Source organism: Lampetra planeri, chromosome 30, assembly GCF_965212315.1.
Source record: "Lampetra planeri chromosome 30, kcLamPlan1.2.h2, whole genome shotgun sequence".
NCBI lineage: Eukaryota > Metazoa > Chordata > Hyperoartia > Petromyzontiformes > Petromyzontidae > Lampetra > Lampetra planeri.
The window spans coordinates 3,758,574-3,777,177 of NC_136136.1; positions in this window are offsets into that span (position 1 = coordinate 3,758,574).

The following is an 18,604-nucleotide window of genomic DNA, read 5'->3' on the forward strand; positions in this document are numbered from 1 at the left end:
ATTGTTTTTACGTATCGGCTTGGCCTGCCTTGTAACCCAGGCTCGTATCGAAACCCAAACCTGTATTCTCAATTGCTCCTCACCTGATGATCACGTTCGCTGTGTATGTCCTATACAGTAATATCCCGGTTTACGTCGGGGCTGCGTTCCTGGGAGGTGCAGCGACGTATATCGAAACGACGCCAATCAAAGCGATGATGGTGGTGGAGGCAAAAGCTGGGGGGCGATGTATAACGAGAAGGGACGGACGATGCTGTGAGCGACGTAAGTGTGGGGTTGACGCGACCCAAATCGGGTCACGGTATTAATACAGCCACGACGTATCTGCGAAACGCATCGCGACATCTCAATGACACGTCGTAGTTCTCTATCACAAAGTTCGGGGGTGGGGGGGGGGGGATCCTTCCATTCCAAAACATTCTTCAACAACATCAAGAGTACGAGCAGCAGCAGCAGCAGCGACCCAGCGGCGACAATCTTTCTTAATGTCTCGAGGGAAGCGCTACAAACCCCAGTGGACGCACGCGCACGCACACAATGCGGACGAAATAACTGGGAATGCGGATGCGGGCTGCCTCCACCTCCGTGATTGCCGCGCGTACAATGGAGGGAGGCTGGGGGTAGTTTGAAGGAGGAGAAGGAGGAAGAGGAGGCGGTGGGTTGTGGGTTGGGAATGGGAGGGGGTGGGGGGTTGAGAAGGTTAGATGTTGGGTGCTGGGGGGGGGGGCTTTGTGGTAGGGATGGCAAGGGACTGAACTGCATGGCCGCCTTTGTGAGGTTGGGACCGTGTGGGTGTTGGGGTGGGTATGGGCCTGTGCGTGTGTGCGTGTTTGGTGTGAGTGTATCGATGCGCCATTGAGGAGACAAAGGCGGCCGGGCGTGGCGCGCCCTGCCGGCCTTCATTAGGTGCTCGCGACCAGCACTTGCCCCAACGGTCCGTTAACGATATGCTGGGGAATCTTTGTCTTTGTGTGCAGCGGCGAGTGTGCTGGAGCGTGTTTGAGTCCTGTGGAATGTGACCGACGATGGAAGCCAAGACGCACGCGGCCTGCCACGCCTTCAGTGCCCCACCGGCGTGAATCGATCACAGGTGCCCGCACGGATTGGTGAGTGGGAGTGCGTGGTGCTGGCTCCACCACCCCCCCGCCAGCCCCTCGTGTGCCGTGCCGGCCTTCATAGGTGCGACTCGCTAACAGCACGTGCCCCCATCAGTCTGTTAACTTTCTAGGGGGATCTTTGTCTGATGTGTGTATCCGTGTTAATTGGTGTGCGTGTGTGTTTGTGAGAGTCGTGTGTGTTTGGGTGGTTGTGCGCATGCTGTTTAACATCGGGAGCTGGGAGCGGTGGTGCATTGGTTAGCACGCTGCGCTATGAAGCCGGTGTGTGTGTATCTGTATGTGTGTGTCTGTGTGTATTTTTGCGTGTGTGTATCTGTGTGTATGTCTGTGTGTGTGTCTCTGTGTTTAACCAGGCTGGATTGTGTGAGAAGCTCACAAATCCTTGAAAGATCTGGACAAAGTCCCATCGGTGAGCTCCTCCGGCAGGCAAGGCTGCGTTGGCTGGGTCATGTAGCCCGCATGCCCAGCCACCTCATGCCTAAACAGCTTTTGTTCGGCCGGATCGAGGGGGCTAAACGGGCGCGGCACGGGCTAGAGTAGAGATGGAGTGATGTGGAGCTGAGTGGACTTGCAGATGACTGGTACCAGCGGTGTCAAGATCGGCCTCTGTGGAGGAGGCTCGTGAAGGACGCTACTGAGCAGTTGGAGGCAGTCGCCCTCCAACAACAACGGAGGGGGGAGGAGAAATGCTCACAACAACGAGCGGAGTGACATGTGGATAAAGCACAGAAGGTTGGCACAGTAGAGAGCACAGGTGGTGCATCAGTCAGTCATTTCAGTCAGTCGAACCGTGGCACCTAGGTCTACCCGTGACCTCCTGCCAGTGGGCGCTCGACACTTCACGTGGCCTCAGCGTGCACATAGCCTGGCACAAGCGTCGTGGTGACGTTACCGCCACTTAGTGGCGAATGGCGGTTGTTGTTGTTATGTGTTTCTGTGTCGGGAGCGGTAGTGTAGCGGTTAGCGCACCGCGCTACAAACCCGGCGATCCGAGTGTGATTACAGCTCACGGGCCAACACCATTTGCGGTTATATGGACCTGTCCTGGGCCTCCCCTGGGTCGAGTCAGTCTCAAATGGTTACCTGATTCGGTGTGTAAAGATCGCTACTGGGGAGACAAACGCAGTCCGGCTTGGTGCTGCTCACTCACCCGTCCTCGTGTACCGTGCCGGCCTTCATAGGTGCTCGCTAACAGCACTTACCCCAACAGTCTGATAAGGCTATAAGGAGGACATTTGTCTTCATATTTGTTAGTGGAGGCAGTGCCGGACTATTCTAGTAGAAAAGATTAACCCGTAAAAACAAAGTTTTTCACTATAAATCCTTTATATGCGTTCCGGCTAGAGTCCTCTCGTCCTCTGGCTTGAGATGGCTGCCACCTATGGGTCAGATGATTGCCTGGCAGCATTAACCAATTGGTAATTAAATATAATTTTTTTGGAAAAAATTTTTTCACGAAAATTAATTGTCACGCACAACGAGTCTGTGTGGAAAATGTCAGCTCGATTGGATCACGGGAAGTGGGTTAAAAAACGATCGAAAGATTTGCACGGTCGTAAGCGCGCAAGCAAGCAAGCAAGCGAACTTAATATAAAGGATTTAAATAAAAAACGACCGAAAGATTTGCACGGTCGTAAGCGTGCAAGCAAGCAAGCAAGCGAACTTAATATAAAGGATTTAAAAGTAGCATATGCTACGGGCCCTGCACCTTCAAGGGCCCCGCGCTAAATGCTTTCAAGCTATTAATTCGGGTTCAGTGATTCTGCACTTGCTCTATTACTATAGTACTATACCGCCTTCAACTTTTACGAACGACTGGGTGTTTAAGGTTAGCGATTTGTCGTATTATCTGGCTGTATAGCGAATGAAAAAATACAATTACTTTACTGTCCAAGTAAAACAAATTGTGTTTTAATATTTACGTGTTTTTCATTTTATTTATGGCCCCTTTATATCATAAGCTACAGGCCCCGCACTAGTTTAATCCAGCACTGAGTGGAGGTGACGCAGTGCACGAACCACTGCACTACGAATCCGCCAATTCAAAGTTAGATTCCCGGCCACGGGTAACATCAGCAGCACCTGGTATCTGAACATACGCTGGATCTCCTCTAGATCGACTCAGCCTTAAACGAATAAACCGCCATTAACGTCGTTAAAATAATTCCCCATCGTGATACACCGCTTAATTTGTTTACTGTTTAATGACATTGATTGCATAATTTAACGTGCAAAGCAGCTGCTGGTGGAACATCCAATTAAGAGTAGGGGAGAGGGGGTGCTGGCGTGCGAGAGGCGGGGTTCATGTCAATTAACGTGATACGTCTTTGAAATAAAGTCTATCATCCTGAACAAAAACAGGGTTAATTATCTGGCGGCGTCTCGTTTGATCCCAAATCGACACGTAACGTGGCTTACTTTGGCGCTATTCCGCACACGCCTTGTGTCGCGTACCCATCGGCGTGTGGTGAAGTATGGTCAAATGACCACCCCCCCCCCCCCCCCACCGTGACAATGCGTGGTGCGGAGTGGTGGGGCCAGCGGTTTCGCGCGCTCACGCCACGAGACCGAACGTCTGAGTTCGATTCCTGTGCAACGGCGAACGCCACCGGGGGTCACGTGGTCCCGCGGTAGCTTGGTGACCGCTCGTTGTTGCAGAGGTTCGCGGTTCGATTCCAGCGGCCGCCCTGATTAATACTGCCGGAAGTTTAATTAACTAAAACTAAACTTTTTTTTGTTTTTTAAGTGGAAATGTATAACGGCGAAATACTCTTAAGGCATGTTGATTCTAAACGTGGAGGGGAATAAATCCGAAGGATCTCCCGGGGAAAAATCCACGCGACCACGGGCAGAGAGAAACGCCAACTCCAACTATTGCAGGCGTCAGGGTCGGGATCGAATTGACGAACTCCTCCAGGCGAGGGAGTCAACAGTCAGCATCTCACCAACTCGGCGACCCCAACCTTCATTCGCAAGAGCAGGCCAGTGTGTACCGGTGTCAGCATTAAAAATGGCCAAATAAATACAAATCCACCGTACATTACTAAACTGGGATCATACAAAGACAAACAAAACCCCCGTAATAACATTACCAGACTGTAGGAGCAAGTTCTTTTAGAGAGCAGCTATGGAGGCCGGAACGGTACACGAGGGGGTAGGTGGCCAGCACCACACACAAACACATTGCAGAAACCATCACCCCCCTACTGGCAGACTGATGCCCCCCCCGCCTCCCCCCCCCCAAGTCACGCTTGGAAATGAGAGACTCCTGTCCTGGTCTCTAGCGCTCTCGCCACTTGGTTAAAGCAAAAATAGAATTGGCTCGATTGGAAAATGTACATCTTAACCCTGGCCCGTACCTTGCACTAACAAACGTGGTGAAGTTTGGGAAACGTCTCCAATGTCCATGAGAGTAGATTGTAACAGTGAATATTAACATTGAGTTAACGTTTTAAGCGTATGTTTGTATCACTATGTTATGAAACAATCTTTGTGTAATAAACGACTGGACCACGATGTCTGGCTCAGTGTCCTTTATTCGGTTCGTGCTGTACACCCACACGGCTGTCTTTACTCCGTAGCTTCTCCACGGTGCTGACTCCAATGTCGGCCCGATCCACAACAGCAGCTCCGCTGCTGTTTCTCTCACACAGCCCCCCTTGGCTGTACTCGCTGCAACTCTTCTCCCTCCGCAGCTCTGACAGCCTCTTGCTGTCTCTCTCTCTCTCTCCGCAGCTCCTCCTGGCAGCCACACCGCTGCCTCTAACATGCAGCCCTCTCTCTCTCTCTCTCCGCAGCTCCTCCTGGCAGCCACACCGCTGCCTCTAACACACAGCCCTTCTGGCTGTCTCCTCTGCAGCTGCACACCACTCCGCAGCTTCCTCTTATCTTCGGGGTTGGCTCCCGATGGCCGTCGGCGCCCCCCCTCTCCACACTCGCCCGCGTGGCCTCACTCTTTTCCGCTCACACCCCGACTGCCTTCCCCTTCCGGTTTACCCGCTTAAGGACCCGAACCTTCCCCCCACGTCACATGACTCCACCCCCCGTGACGTCACATCCGGAAGGTCGCTTACGCCCGCATTACACCACCCTCCCCCGTAGAAAAATCCCAGCCGACCTCGGCTGACCAATAGCAAATCGTAATGCGGCGAACCGAGCTTCCCCCCCTAAAGGACACTAAGCATACAATGTAACAGCAAGAACAACAACAACAACGCAATTAACATCAACGAACGTACAAAAAGCATGCAATAAATACAACTGTAAGAAAAAAATAACAAGACAACAACAATCAACGAAACGTAAGCGATTTGGAACGTGTGCGGGTCGCCGGCCCGTCCCGGACGGTCGGCGGCCCACTCGCAGAACGGGAACGCGATGAAAGTCGAGGAATGACAGGGGGTAATCCCCCTGTCGCAGCTGGAAGTCCACCGCCGTCCCGTGTCTCTAAAGAGTTAGTCTTGGGCTTGTCCTGTGACCGTGCCCGCAGCTGGGTCGGAAGGGCTGCAGGGCTCGAAGGTCCCGCAGACCTGGCAGGCGTCCTACGAGCAGGGCCCCTCGTCCCCCGCAATGTCACGGCCGGCCTGTCTGGAACAGGTACGACAGGCGCTCTAGCAAGATCAATGGACGCAGGCAGGGGAGAGTCAGCAGCAACAGACCCCGGCAAGGCAACATTGGGGGATGACGCATCATGTAAGGGAGCAACATATGGTTTCAAGCGCGACGTATGCACAACCCAGCGACGAGACCCAATCTGGACGCGTGCTGACTGTGGGTTGGGAACCGCAATGAGGCGTACGGGACCATGCCAGGGTTTGTGCAATTTCGGCGAGGTCCCCGGACGTACCTGTGGACAATGAAGCCAGGCTAGGTCCCCAACCTTCCAAGGGCACTCCCCCTCAGACCGTCGCGCATATCGCTCGTTCCGGGCCTGGGCTTTGGCCGTAGCCACGCGGGCATTCTCCCGCGCCTCCGTGACTCGGCGAACCGTGTCCTGAATGTATTCAGGAAGTGGTTTACGAGGTCCCTTCACCCCAGTTCCCAATTGCACATCCACCGGCGGCACGTTTTCCCGACCATACATAAGGTAAAACGGCGAATATCCTGTAGCCGCATGAGGCGTCATCCTGTACGCCGAAAGCACCCCGGGGATGTGCAGATCCCAATCTGATTGTTGTTCACTCACGGTATGGCAAAGCATGGCAGACAATGTCCTGTTCAGCCGTTCAACCATACCATCCGTCTGCGGATGGTATGGGGATGTCCGTACTTTCTTAGTCCCAAGGCCCGCGCACACTTCCGCCAATAATTTAGAAGAGAAATTCCTGCCCTGGTCCGTGAGGAGTCTCTCAGGCGCCCCCTTATCCATAATATACCCAAACAAAAAGGCGTCGGTAATGGCCGCGGCCGACTGATCGGGCAACGGCCAGGCCATCGGCCAACGGGAGAGGTACTCAACCCCTACCAGCAAATATTTATTACCCCTCGCCGATGGTGGAAAAGGTCCCAATATGTCCAGTGCCACCAATTCATTGACTCGAGACACCTGAATCGACTGGAGAGGCGGCACGTAAGGATGTTTTGGCGGCTTACGTCGTGCACACGCAGGGCACGCGCGCACGTGCCCTACGACATCTGTCGCCATGCCGTGCCAAAAATAATGACGTTGCAACGTCAACAAGGTCTTCTGCACCCCTAAATGTAAGAGAGTGTCACAATGGAGGGTTCTAATCAACTCGAATCGCAAGGACGTTGGTACCACCAGGCGCCAACGTTCCTGGAACCCCTCCCGCCACATAAGCAGACCATCTCGGAGAGCGGTTTGCGGCCCCACAGCCGTACTCGGACTCCCATTGTCCTTAGCAGACCGCTTCCGCAAGGACACCAATGACTCATCCATCATCTGTTCCCGGATCCAGACAGACCGCGGCAGATTCAAAACCCCGTCAGCCGGTCCCGGTTCCATCGGAGTGTCCGACTTCTCGACGGCCAACGTAAGCGGCTGAGGGGGGTTTGGAATCGGCGAACACCTATGCGTCCCCGACTCACATTTACAAGGGGCGCGCCGCGGTAATCTGGAAAGTGCGTCAGCGTTCGCATGGCGCACTCCCTTCCGATGTTGAATTTGGAAGGAAAATTCCTGTAGCGTGTCCAACCAACGTGCCAACTGTCCGGATGGCTGGTCAATTTTAAGGGCATATTGCAAGGCCGCATGATCCGTACGCACAATAAAAGAACGGCCGTAGAGGTATGGTCGAAATTGCCGTAGGAAAAAAACAACCGCCAATAGTTCTCTGCGAGTGACACAGTAGCGGGTTTCCGCAGGAGACAAGACTTGGCTACCATACGCCACGACACGCTCTACACCCCCTTTAGACTGTGATAACACCGCCCCAATACCTGTGTCACTCGCGTCCGTATCAAGAATGAATGGGTGATCGAAATCGGAATAATCCAATGTTGGGGCCGTGGCCAATAGATCACGCAGACTCCGAAAGGCCGCCTCCTCCGGCTGTCCCCAAACAAACTTCCGTCCTTTACCCGTAAGGAGATGCAAGGGCCTCGCAATCGTCGCAAAACCCGGCACAAATCTTCGGTAATACGAGGCAAATCCCAAAAACCGCCGAACATCCCCCACGGTGGCCGGAGTCGGCCAATCCCGGACGCACGCCGTCTTTTCCGGATCCGTGGACACTCCCTCAGCACTCACAATGTGCCCCAAATAGCGGACGGACCGTTGCAGTAGGTGACATTTCTTTGGTTTGAATTTCAATTTGGCAGAACGCATCCTCGTGAACACTGTCTCCAGCCGCGTCAAATGTTCATCAAATGTGCGGCTGAAGACAATGATATCGTCCAAATATATAAGACATGTCTCCCACTGCAACCCCGTCAAAACGAGCTCCATCAATCTTTGAAATGTAGCAGGGGCCGCATTCAATCCCATCGGGAGACAGTTGAATTGAAATAACCCCTGCGGCGTACGGAATGCGGTTTTCTCCCGTGAGGACTCGTCAAGGGGAAGCTGCCAAAATCCCGAAGAGAGGTCCAGTGTGGAAAAGAACTTAGCCCCCGACAATGCGTCAAGGGAGTCATCCATACGCGGCAGGGGGTACGCATCTGCCACCGATATCTTATTCAATTTGCGGAAATCAACACAAAATCGCAATTTGCCATCCTTCTTCTTAACCAAGACGACTGGAGCGCCCCATGGGCTGTTAGATGGCGATATAATGTCCGCAGCCAACATGTCTTCCACTGCCCCCCGTACGTGTTCTCGCTCCGCAGGACTCATCCGATGCGAATTTAATCGAATAGGGGCAGCATCGCCCGTCTCAATGTGATGGTAAAGCAACGAAGTGCGGCCCAAATCCAAATCATCGGAGCTGAACACATCGGAATATGTCAACAACAATTTACGCAGCTCACCACGTTGCTCCATGGACAGGGAAGAATTTTCGTCACATAAATGAGCAACCCAACGATCATCCGAACTCCTTGGCTCGGAAACCCCAGCAACAACTCCCCGGCTATGTGGACAATCATGGGTCGCAAACGCCGTAGTGGCATGTGCCACAACCGTACCGGCCGGGACACGGACGTTTTCTCCCCCCGCATTAAGCACCTGTAAAAACGGTAATTGATCCGGCCGGACGATGGTCTGTGCCCCCACTAACGCCAACCCGGTTGTTATCGCGGCGGACGGTGACAACAAGACCCCTACTGCTCCTAGCCGATCAGGCAGGGGCTTCCGATACCGCAAGGGTATAAGCATCTGTGTACCAGGTGGGATGTCCACAGATGCGACGGACAGCGCCTGCACTTGTACGGCCGAAGCAGGTCGCCCCCAGGGCGACGGCAGAAACGAGATTTGACGGCCCCCCGGCAGTTCAATACAATTCTCATTGATTTTGATCAAAATGGGCATCTTAGCCAAAAAATCGGTGCCTAACAAACAAGGAACCGCCAAAGATCTCGATATCAACACAACACCCGAGGCCGACACATCCCCAATAGATATCTTAGCATCCACCTGACCCACGATACCCATGCTACCCCCGTTGGCAGCGACGCACGACCCATAAACCGGACGCACAGCCCCCGCGGGATGCCCAACAGATGAAAAATGACATCCGAAATAATAGTCGCAGACGCGCCGGAGTCGACCAAAATGCGTACGTCCACCCCTTGTATAGACCCCGGTACAGTGGACGAGCCCGTAGCGGCCGCGACGACTCTCCGTGCCAACTTGCGCCATTGCGTGACCGAGCGACAAGGCCCCGTCGAAGGGCATGCTTTAACCACAACGTTAGGATGGCACAACGACGGTGATGGGTGAGGTGTAAAGCCTTGCCGAGTGTCTGGTGCGTGCCGACATGCCTGTTTCGGAGGATCTTTAGCCGACTTGACCGGTGCCGAGGCCTCCTGCTGCGGCGGAGCCGGGAAGCGGGCCCAGCAGTCTCTGGCGTAGTGGCCCCTACGCCCGCAGCGGAAACATTCGGCCTCGTTGCGCCGAAGCGCAGGCCTCGCCTCCTGACGGCCCCATTCTGGTAGCGCCGCGCGCGGTCTCGGCCCGCCGCGTCCCGTCCATGGAGCGGAGGCGGCCGTCAGTTGTTGAGGGCCCCGGTCATCCAGAACATAGACAGCCTGCGCAGGGTTCCACCCCAGCGCATCCCCTTCTTTGACGGGCCCCCCCGTCCACGCCGTCACTTGTTTCCAGCGACGGAGGTTGAATTGCGCATCGAGACACTTAGCAGCCGTCCGGGAAGTTAGCTTCTCATGCCCACACACAGGCATGGGGATCCCTAGATCCCGAGACAGCTCCAACATTTTCCCTAATATGAGAGGCTCGAGCAGGTCCTGTGGCGTCTCAGGATAAGCTGCCATGGCCAGCTCCAGCACCGCACCCCTGAACGCCACGGGCGACTCCTCTGGTGCTCGTTGTCGTTGAGCGAATCGCCGATGCGCATCATCTGGTGGCTCATAAGCATCGGCCATTTCTTGAAAAACACCACATAAAGTTGCCTTCTTATCGGTCGTTATGGAACGGAAGAATCGGACAGATTCGTCGTCCAGGAGAGTCGGCAACACCTCCAAGGCCTCCGCATCGGTCCATCTTGCTGTGCGTACCGCCGCCAAGAAGCGGCAGGCGAACGCGCTCCAGTCCCCACCGACGGAAAATTCTTTAACCGTTGTAAGGTGGCGACTCCGACTCCTCTTCCCGCCGTCTTCCAATGGTGGTGGTTGTGATGGCAAATTCAAAATGGCGTCGGCCCGCGGCGTGGCCAAGATGGCGGTTTGGCGCCACGGAGCGCGCAAAATGGCGGCCTCTTGCCGCGTGGGCAATGGCGGCGGCAGGACAGGCAACGTGGCGGCCCGCGGAGCACCAATTGCATCATCCATCGTTCCTGGCGCGACGAGATGGCATAGATGCGCCAGGACGTCCTTAAGTGCCTCCAGTTGTACCGCCATCGCTTGCCATCGTTGATCCGCGTCTGATGATGTCGACGGACCCGCCACCGCGCCAACATCCTCCACTCCCGTTCCCGTGGTCGCCTCAGCCGGGCTCTCCTCCACCACCCCAACAGGATCCGTGGTTGGAGGGAGTTCGTCGTCGTCGGACGAAGAAGCCGATGCAGGCGCCGGATTAACTTTCTTCCTCACTTGTTTCGACATGCCGTTGCACTTCCGACACCAGTGTAATAAACGACTGGACCACGATGTCTGGCTCAGTGTCCTTTATTCGGTTCGTGCTGTACACCCACACGGCTGTCTTTACTCCGTAGCTTCTCCACGGTGCTGACTCCAATGTCGGCCCGATCCACAACAGCAGCTCCGCTGCTGTTTCTCTCACACAGCCCCCCTTGGCTGTACTCGCTGCAACTCTTCTCCCTCCGCAGCTCTGACAGCCTCTTGCTGTCTCTCTCTCTCTCTCCGCAGCTCCTCCTGGCAGCCACACCGCTGCCTCTAACATGCAGCCCTCTCTCTCTCTCTCTCTCCGCAGCTCCTCCTGGCAGCCACACCGCTGCCTCTAACACGCAGCCCTTCTGGCTGTCTCCTCTGCAGCTGCACACCACTCCGCAGCTTCCTCTTATCTTCGGGGTTGGCTCCCGATGGCCGTCGGCGCCCCCCCTCTCCACACTCGCCCGCGTGGCCTCACTCTTTTCCGCTCACACCCCGACTGCCTTCCCCTTCCGGTTTACCCGCTTAAGGACCCGAACCTTCCCCCCACGTCACATGACTCCACCCCCCGTGACGTCACATCCGGAAGGTCGCTTACGCCCGCATTACATTTGTAATGAACTTATTGGTGAAAAGAGATCTCCAGTTGAGCAGATTCAAGTGCTGTTTGCGAGCACCTATTAAGGCCGGCACGGCTGCTGGCCAGCACCACGCTAGGCCGCCTTTGTCTCACTCGTTGTGATGTTTATTTGAGGCTTAGTCGACCTAGCGGAGGCCCATGACTGGCTTGGATAATCGTCACTGGTGTTAGCCGTGAGCGGGAAGCGAACTCAGGCTACTGGGATCGTAGCGAAGTGCTATAACCACTACGCCAACGCTCCTATGCGCACACACAAATATCACATTGGTACACTTACACGCTCACACACAACGACATGTTGACACGCATATGTGCACACACAAACGCATATGTAGATTTGAAGCTTTCGTGACTGCAAGGATTCATATTCTTAGGTTTTTCGGTAAAGGCACGTAGGTAAAAAAATAAAATTAATAAAAGTAAAATAAAAATGAAATAAAAATCACGACGTTTCGGAGGCAACACATGCTTCCGTCTTCAGGTGGGACCGTCACAGCATCGATATCTGTATCCGAAACGTCGTGATTTTTATTTTATTTTTTATTTTACTTTTATTAATTTTAACTTTTTACCTACGTGATTTTACCGAAAAAACCTAAGAGTATGAAACGCATATGTAATGAACACACATGCACAGACACAGGTACACCAGCACACTGACCCACGAACCCACGTACACGTTAACTCACTGATACAGATACGAGACAAAGACACTCCGTACAGCCTTAACATACTTTTAGGGCGTTTCCTATTAGCGAGGTGGGTGGCCAGAACCACTCCCGGCCGCCTTTGTCTCACTAGTGGCGATGTTTACACATCACACCGGGTACTAATTTGAGTTCATATAATCGTCACTGGGTGTTGGCCGTTAGCGGGAATCGAACCCGGGTCGCCGGGTTCCTAGCGCAGCGCACTAACCACTACACTACCGCTCCTCACTCACACACAGGCACACGCACACACAGAGAGAGATACACACACACAGAGAGAGACACACACACAGAGACACACACAGAGACACACACACAGAGACACACACACAGAAACACACACAGAGAGACACACACACAGAGACACAGACACACACACAGAGAGACACACACACATAGAGACACACACACAGAAAGACACACACACACAGAGAGAGAGACACACACACAGAGACACACACACACAGAGAGACACAGACACACACACACACACACAGACACACACACACACAGACACATACACACACAGACACACACACACACATACACACAGAGAGAGAGACACACACACAGACACACACACACAGACACACACACACACAGAGACACACACACAGAGACACAGACACACACACACACAGAGACACACACAGAGACACACACACACACAGAGACACACAGAGAGAGACACACACACAGACACACACACACAGACACACACACACACGCACACACACACACAGAGACACACACACAGGCTGGCTCCGTGCGCGCAGCCTCATGCATATTATCTCAGACGCACAGACCCCGCAGAGCCGTTGGCGTGGCGAGAGACCCAGCGACTTATCCACGCAGATATCTCTAATCACTCAATTCTCTCCACTCGTCCCCGCGGAGCCCGTCAATTAGAAAAACATAGACATCGTCAGCCACGGAGGTCTGCCGAGTGCACTAAAAGCCGGGGCAGTGCGTGGGGAGGAGGCGGGAGTAGGAGGATGATGATGATGATGGAAAAGAGGTAGCCGTATTTTGTGGATAATAAGATGCCCCAGCAAATAATACGCGCCCCAGAAACGGGTGTCCGCTGTCACTCATCGTATACAAATATTCTTACACACGCGCGCGCACGCAAATACACACACACGCATATACACACGCACACACGCATATACACACGAATACATACACGCATATACACACACACATACACACACGCGCGCGCACGCAAATACACACGCACACACACGCATATACACACACGCATATACACACGGACACACACACACGCATATACACACGGACACACACACACGCATATACACACGGACACACACGCGCGCGCGCCCGTGTTCTCTCATCTGCCCGGTTATAGGACGCATCCCTCGCGTTGGGTTTTTAAATCGCTGGGAGAACGATCGCGTCGCATTCCGGAGAATACGGTAGTTGAGCGCAGATGTTCAGTTTGTTTTTCGAGGCATTGGATGGGTTGGCTGAAAGGTTACTACGCAAGACGTTTTTTTATATTTCGGTCAAATCGCCTTATATTGCTTCTGGCTTGTTTTTGTGACAATTTGAATACGGTACAATTATCCACACTGCATGCCTGGTTCATCTCACTTGGAGCTGTCTGAAATATAACATTGCAGGCATTAGAAGTGTCACCGCCAAAGGCAAAGATAACGATCCCCCGTATAGCCTTAACAGACTGTTGGGGAAAGTGCTGTTCAGCGAGCGCTTATGGAGGGGGGCACGGCACCACGCCCGTCCGCCTTTGTCTCCCGAGTGTCGATGTTTATAACACCGCACCAGATACTCATTTGACCTAGAGGCGGCCTAGGATCGGTTCAAATGATTATTGGTCGTGAGCGGGTATCGAACTCGGGTCGCCGGGTTCGTAGCGCAGTTCGCCATCACCACCAAGACTAGACAAAGACCCCCCGTGTAGCCTTAACAGACTGTAGGGGCAAGTGCCGTTAGCGAGCACCTATGAAGGCCGGAGCGGTACACGAGGGGGAGGGCGGCCAGGATCACGCCCGACCGCCTTTGTCTCCCCAGTGGCGATGTTTGCACACCGCGCCAGGTACTCATTTAAGGCTGAGTCGACCCAGGGAAGGCCCAGGACCGGTTCAGATAATCGTCACCGGTGTTGGCCGTGAGCGGGAATCGAGTCCGGGTTACCGGGTTCATAGCGCAGCGCGCTAACCGCTACACTACCGCTCCCCACCACCATCATCACCACCATCACCACCACCATCATCACCACCACCACCATCACCACCACCATCATCACCACCACGATCATCACCACCACCATCATCACCACCACCATAATCACCACCATCACCACCACCATCATCACCACCACCACCATCACCACCACCATCACCACCACCATCACCATCATCACCACTACAAACCAGCAGCAGCTGCTTTTACGAAGTCGTCCCTTCTCGCGGCCGTCGCCATCCTATCACGGCCCTTGCGATGTCACTCACAATCGATCTCACTCCAGCGCACGAGGCGATCTCATCGCTCCATCTCCGCGGGATGGGGGTGGGGGGGGTGTGGGGGTGTGTGGGGGGGGGGGGGAGCGGGGGGTAGCGGTCTCGCTCAGGGGCCGGTAGCCTGCATCTCTAGAGCCGCGTGCGGCTCTTTAAGGGCCGTTTCGTGACCCTTGTTCATTAACGACCGCCACCGTCTCGCATTCATCGCCACAGTGAATCGCGGCTCTTGAAATATTGAGTTGTTTATTTTCGATTTAAAGCTTTCGTGACTGCAGGGATTCATCTTCTTGGTTCTTTCGGTAAAGTCACGTAGAAGGGAAATAATAAAATAATAAAACATTATAAAATACAGTACAATGCTCACGACGTTTCGGCCACAACGCAAGCAGCCGTCCTCAGGTGAAGACCAGGTCTGTCGGAAAGACAGCGTCTGTTCTTCACCTGAGGACGGCTGCTTGGCGTTGTGGCCGAAACGTCGTGAGAATTGTATTTTATTATGTTTTATTTTTATTATTTTATCATTTCCCTTCTACGTGACTTTACCGAAAGAACCAATACGTTGTTTCTTTTCGTTTGTTTTTTACAAAATTCTAACATCGAACTCCCAAAGTTCTCTCCGTCGGCTAACCGCTCCGTCGCCAGCTTGACGCACAGGCCAGCAGCTGCGTGCATCCTGCCCACATCTCACTTCGCTTCTCTCGCGCACTCAACACGGACACTCGTGCGCGCGTGCCCCTTACTCCTCATTGCACCGTCGTTCCTCTTCGCACCGAGTCCGACTTGGATGGCCAGGCGACAGCCGCAGAAACCCCACCCCCCCCTTCCCCACACGTATTCACTCGCTCGCGAAGACGAGAGAACGAGTCGGAGGCGCGAGAAGGATGAGCCACAGGCGAGCGGGGGGAGGCAGCAGCCAGCCAGCCAGCCAATCGGCGCTACCAACGATTGCCCAAGCTTCACGGTTCTCGATATGTTAAGCTATTTTTTTCCATCCACAGTGATATTCATGAGTGTGTACGCATGTGGGATAAAACCGGAGCACCCGGAAAGAGAAAAAAAATCACTCGCGCTTGCGAGAGGGCAAGGAGCTATTGCGTACAGATGGAACATCTTGTGAGTGAAACATTGGCCGTAGCGCATTCTCGTGGCAAGCAGGGTGATGGTGACCGGCTTGGAAATGTTCAAGAGGTCTGCGTGAACGTTGCGAATTATCCCGAAACGGCCTGACGCGAACGTATTCGAGTGACCGCTCAACGTATTCCATCTTCTCTTCATCAACGTCCTCGGCTTTACCTCCTCGCCTAATCATTGGGGAGGTCGTAACGAAACAGGTGGACTTCTCCACAAATCTGGCTGTGTCGCCTGATGAAGCTAGTTGTAATTACTGGCGAAACGTCGTACTCAGATTGCAAATGTTGTGGCTTGGCTCTGCAACACACCGGTGGTGCTGTGCTAGTGACGAATTGGCCACGTTCTGTTTACGTGACAACCCTTACTAGTTGGCTGTGTCGGGTGGTAGGGGCGGGTTTAACAACACATTGATATTCACGTGATCTAACCCAAAAAAAACTATATTATGGAAAAAAAGCGTTTTGGAGGTTCGGGAGTGAACGTCACACAAAGCATCGTGTGCACGCGTGCGACTGGATGCAAATGTGAGTCGGTGCACGCCGCACGCGCCCGATGTTTGTTAAACACGTCCAAGTAATAGAGATTATCTGGCGTGTACGCGCGCGCGTGTGTGTGTGTGTGTCTACGTGGGTGTCTTAATTGTGGGGAGCGGTAGTGTAGCGGTTAGAGCGCTGTGCTATGAACCCGGCGACCCGAGTTCGATTCCCGCTCACGGCCAACACCAGTGACGATTTTCTGAACCGGTCCTGGGCCTCCCCTAGGTCGACTCAGCCTCAAATGAGTACCTGGTGCGGTGTGTAAACATCGCCACCGGGGAGACAAAGGCGGTCGGGCGTGGTGCTGGCCAGCCACCCCCTCGTGTGCCGTGCTAGCCTTCATAGGTGCTCGCTAACAGCACTTGCCCCTACATTCTGTTAAGGCTATATGGGGGAGCTTTATCTTTGTCTTAATTGTAATCGGTACCGCCGTTCCATCCTCAATGCTGTATATATATTTAGATGTAGATAGTAAAGGCATAGATAAATATCCCCCGTATAGCATTAATGGTCTGTTGGGCCAAGTGCTCTCAAGTATCTGTTCAGGCCGGGTGGGTGGCCAGCACCACGCCCAGCCGCATTTGTCTTCCCTCGTGGCGATGTTAACTCATCGCACTCGGTACTCATTTGAGGCTGAGTCGACCCTTGGGGGTCGCTGCGTTCGTCGCTGCCGCTCGCCACACGCCGTGTTGGCGAGCACCGTGAAGTATCCTGAGTGCGAGTGTGCTAACCACTGGGCCACCGCTCCGTCCATCATTTGTTAACCCGTAAAAAACTCTAAGCTATTTTTTCATGTTACCAGGTATCGCCCACTCAGCTATATCGCTATTTTCAAAAGCGACCTGGCCACTAGTGAAAGCTCAACGAAGTGGCTTATCGCGTGGAACAGTAGAGCAGCCGCATCACTCTAAACGCGCGTGGTCGATTCTAAATGTGGAGGGGAAAGCCGGAGAGACCCAGTGAGGAATCCACGCGACCACCGGGAAGAGAGGCACCGCAAACTCGGGATCGAACCCACGCCCTCCTGTACACCAGGCGAGAGAGGGAGTTGACATCTCATCGCCACCGTTAAAGCTCACATCATCTTAATTCAGCAACAATAAAACAGTGGGGGGGGGGGGGGGAGAAGGGGGCGGCGGGGGCGGGGCGGTTACCAATCGTACGCTGGTTTATTGTTGTAACACAACACACGGTGGAGGGGACACGGTTTTCACTCACGCGAGAGAATCAACTTTAGCGGACCAAACAAGAGAATCGTCGTGAATGCCTGCGTCTGTGTGTAGACGAGCAGTCCTCGCGGTGTCTTCATGGACAGACACTGCTAACAGACGGACCGGGGAGTCTTACCCCCGCCACCAACACCGATGCGTCTTGAGTTCGACTTGACGTCGCTCGCCCTTCGCGAACGACAACCTGCCCACGTGCTGCGGTGACGTCACAACAGATCCCCTACCGCGCCGCAGCCAATCGCATCGGCAGGTTTAACACAGCCATTGTGCGTTGTGGCTGTTGTTGTTGTGGTTGCTGTGGTTGCTGTTGTTGCTGCTGCTGTTGCTGCTGCTGCTGATGTGCAGCGTGGATGAATAAAGAGTTGAACGCCGTTATGGTACCCTGCTGATGGAACCCACACGAGTCGAAACCTGTCCATGGGGTTTGCTTGGTTAATCAAATGCAGCTTCGGTGAAATCACGGCAGTGTGGGTGGTAGCCAAGCGTGGAGACACACAAGGGCGGAGTTCGCTTTTGTTGCTTACGTCAGATCCAATTTTTAATTTAACATAGAAGGGTAGGGAATGCGTGTCTCCATTGTGTCAATATGCGTGTCGTTTATGTGTGGATTAAGTTGTGCGTGTCAGTGTGTATGTGTGGTGCTGCGTAAGGGGAGCGGTAACCACTACATTACCCGAGTTCGATTCCCGCTCACGGCCGACAACAGTGACGATTATCTGAACCGGTCCTGGGCCTCCCCTAGGTCGACTCAGCCTCAAATGAGTACCTGGTGCGGTGTGTAAACATCGTCACTGGGGAGACAAAGGCGGCCAAGCGTGGTGCTGGCCACGCACCCCCCTCGTGTGCCGTGCCGGCCTTCACAGGTGCTCGCTAACGGCACTTGCCCCAACAGTCTGTTAAGGCTACACGGGAGATCTTTGTCTTTGCGTGTGTGAGCGTGTATGCACGTGCGTGTGTTGTATGTGCCGTGGTATATATATGTGTGTGCGCGCGCGTGTGTTCTGGTGTGTGTATCTTATGCTTCTGTGTGTATAGTGCCACCCATCTCCTTCATG